Consider the following 4,029-nt stretch of genomic DNA (forward strand, 5'->3'; position numbering starts at 1 on the left):
AACAAATCATAAACTAGTATAATTTTTAAAAAATAATAATCGAACATGCACTCTAGAAAAAACTTAAAAACATAGTCATTTTCAGATAAAGATAAGAAAAAAAATCCTTTATTGAAGAAAGTCTAACATCATTACAACCACAATGTTCAGAAATTCATATCTAAAACAGATTGAAACAACTACAATGTTCAATATTTGATTTTTTTTTTCAAGATATAAAAAATTTCCTAGTAATTGGGTCATGATGATGATGCCTCATATATCTAATTGTTGGATGAAGGATTTTGACTTGAAGCTGAACCAAGGCTAAGATCAAGGTTAAGATCAAGCATGTTGCTTCGAGCATTGGTTTTGGAGTTACTAGCACCATTTGAGAACTTTTGTTTGAGCTGATATAAAAGTGTTTGTTTCTCTTCACTTAGAAATTCAGCTTTCCTCCTCAACTTTTCATTCTCTTTCATTAAGCGACAATTTTTCTTGTACAACTCTCTGTTCGATTTTTCCATCACAATGAAAAATAAAACAATTAAGACAATTTAAAAATTATTTGGTATTAGTATATATATATATATATATATATATATATATATATATATATATATAAGAAAAAATATAAATATAAATATTCTTCACATCGTGAAAAAGATAAGCATGATAAAAAAAAAAGCAAGGAAATGTTATCATTAAAAGAATATATATTATAATGAAGAAGCTTCTTCTAATAATTGTCAAATACAAACGGCCTAAAAAACCATATTAATAATGAAATCGGTATTATTTGGTTTGTTTAATTGTATTTGAACGTGTTTATTGTTTTATTTTTGGTACACTCTGCCTTCAATAGTTTTTATTAATATATTTATCCGGATTCTTAAAAAAAAAAAAAACTACCCTTAAATTTTCAATAAAATAATATAATACTAATGTATAATTTTTACTAAGTCAACATCACAAGGAGTTTATCGTTAAAAAAAAATAAAAATCATCCCATGATTTAAAAGAAAATTATAAAAATGGGTTACCTCAGTGGCATATGATTTGAGAGTTAAGATAGAGCTAATTTGTAGGTCTTAGTTTGAATCATTGAGGTTATAATAAGACTTTGATAGTATTCAGTAGGATTGTTCTTCAAATTAGTCAATAACTAGTCGAATACCTGGAAAAATAACTGCGACTTATTCATATTGGGAAGAAAATAATATTGTGTTTAACCAATTTACTTCCAATATTATTGAGAGAAGGTTTTCCTTAATTTAACATCTTATATTCTCCGTAATAACGAGAATATCATGCTTAACCATATCCACAAAGTGTTTGCAGTTACGTAAAAAACTAGAGTTGATCAATATATAATTCATTTCCTCACTCACAGTGTTGATACCAATAGTTTCTTTAAATTATTTAATGTTTGAAACCCCACTTCCAGACGCATCAACAAATTCTTCTATATAAATTGCACTGTCCTATTTTAACATTTGCAAAAGATCCACCGTTACTATCAGCGGTCTACCATTTTGATGAATGGCTTTATTCAGCCCACTTGGACATGAATTGGGTTTTTCATTGTGGGTCAAGTCTAATCAAGCACCTATGAATGAATAAGTTTTGACTTTGGATTGAATAATCTAGTTCCTTGATTTTTACTAAATTGATGTGAAATGTATTTTCGCATCCTATTTTGGTCCAAGATTTCCATAATATTTTCCCTTAAACTTTATCATTTTACCTCTTAGGCCTAGCATGTGCAACTTGTGTTAAAATTAATTCTCTCAATTGTTTTCTCTATCAAGTGGGTCCTATTTTGCTTTCGTATGTACTGTTTTATAATTTGTTCCTTTTTTATCACGTACATGGATTTCGCACCATAATATGCTAGGTTATAGTGTTGTCACGTACATTTAACACCTCATTCATGATATTTCCTTCTATAAATTCCTCATTTTTCTCTTGCATTAATGCAAATTCCAAATTTGAATTTCCCTCGCTTAATTACATAAACCTAGATCCCACAGTTTGCAGCGCACCACTAGAAATTCAACTCAGTGAAATACTGTCCATTCTACCATCTTTCCTCTCTTTCATTCTTCTCGGACAAAATACTCTTTGTCCAATATTTCAAGGTTCATCAACAATACTATTTTCCCCCTCGAATATCATTCATGTCCACACCATTCATCTCCTCTTCTTGAGTAATTCACCTATTTGAACATCCTTCTTTAAAATGTCACAATTCACCACAAGTGAGACATAACAAATGAAGTCATTCATACTCCACGTGATAATGCCCACCCTTGATCGAAAAGTTGTCAAACAAAGATTTTTGTGGTTGGTCGTTATTTTGTGGTTATATTTATTGCACTCTCGGGGAAACTACATGTGTAGCTTCGTTAAAAACTATTAAAAAATAGTCAAATAAATGAGTAGGTGAAATAAGGGGATGAGAGAGAGGGCATAGTGAATGAGTGACACTCTGTGTAAAAAAAATAGAGAAAAAATTGATATAGTAGAGTAGGTCCGTGAGGGTGAAGAGGACCTCGGAGGGAGGAGAGATTGATGAATGATCGAAATAAATTTATGCATATGTTTATCATAAGTGATGAAAATGACCGATGAAGAATAATATGTTCTTTCAAGACAATGACTATTGTGGTTCTAAAATATCGAGAAAAATATTTAAGATCTTAAAGAAATTATCAAACATCTTAATTACTTGTCATCGTGTGAAAAACCTTCTTACCTGGTTAGATAAACATGTCCCAATTTAACTCTTCAATTTTTCAATAGGTGTTCATGACCTATTATGTTCACAATCAACCAAATGATATATATTTTATTTTTATTGTATAATATATATTATCTGATCAATCTAATTTTATGATTATTTTATATATTTTGTCTGATAATCTCTATAAATAGACATTGATTGAATTCATATTTGACGACAGTATACTCTTAGTTGAACAATGATGAAAACACATCATTTTATCTTGATATTTTTTTGAGTGCAGAAATCATTATCTATGTTGTTGGAATTAAATCATCCAGAGATGGAAATCAATGTATATAAATAAATTATAAGTGTCATTACATTCTTCTTTTACTATATTTGATAAAAATAAAAATAAAAATTGTTTCTTGACTTGCAGTTGGTGCAGCAAAAGAATCCAAAACAAAAATTTGGATAAATGGTTGGGAAGACTGGGAAGTTGGGGAAGCGGAGGAGATAAAGAAAGTGGAAATGGAGCATGAGAACAAGCAGAAGGTGAACACAATGGAGGTGTAAGAGTAAAGGGAAGTGGAGAAGACAACTAAAGTGGAAGAGAAAATGGAAGTGCGAATGTAAATGGAAGTGGATTCAATAGTGAAAATTGATTTACTTGGGGATGCTGGGGAGGTTTCTTTTCCCACAAAAATGGTACATTATGAAGTGTGTATTTGAAACCGCTTTTCTTGATCAAATTTTTGCGAAATGATAAGTTTTAATATTGTTTGGAGCCGCTTTTCTTGATCAAATTTCCGTGGAACTAGGTGTTTTTTTACTGCAAAAAGTGAAGCTTCAATATGTAGTATCTATCGAAATGAGCATATCCGCGGCGTAAATTGTGAAGTCATTGTCAAACCGAACATAAACTCTTAGTCATGTTTCAACAAATACTGAGAGAACATGGTTGATTATAAATAACAATAATATTGAGAGAATGATTTATCCAACGATATTTTCATTAAGTGTGGGTGTAAAAACAAAAAATAATTTACTACATTGTAAAGTGTGAACTTAAAACTGCTTTACTTGATCAAATTTTTACGAAATGAGAAGCTTTAATACCCAGCTTCTACAGAAAGGAGAAAATTCAATGTGGATATAGTAAAATGTCACCACTAAATAAATCAAATGTATGATCTCACTCATATTTCGTTAAATACTAAGATAACAAAGTTGCTTGTAATTATATTAAGTGTGGGTGTAAAAAAATTACTCCAATTTACATTGTGTGTTTGGAGCTGTTTTTCTTGAAAACAAAATCGCAA

General features: G+C 29.9%; 1 long non-coding RNA gene across 1 annotated transcript; it reads left to right on the plus strand.

Annotated features, from left to right (window-relative positions):
• The first annotated feature begins 2,922 nt into the window (after nt 1-2,922).
• Nucleotides 2,923-3,494, plus strand: LOC25488268 (uncharacterized). Its single transcript, XR_003009365.2, has 2 exons — nt 2,923-3,059; nt 3,147-3,494. It is a non-coding gene; the product is annotated as an uncharacterized lncRNA (long non-coding RNA).
• Nucleotides 3,495-4,029: the final 535 nt, after the last annotated feature.

Source organism: Medicago truncatula, chromosome 2 (genome assembly GCF_003473485.1).
Source record: "Medicago truncatula cultivar Jemalong A17 chromosome 2, MtrunA17r5.0-ANR, whole genome shotgun sequence".
In the NCBI taxonomy this organism is placed as follows: Eukaryota; Viridiplantae; Streptophyta; class Magnoliopsida; order Fabales; family Fabaceae; genus Medicago; species Medicago truncatula.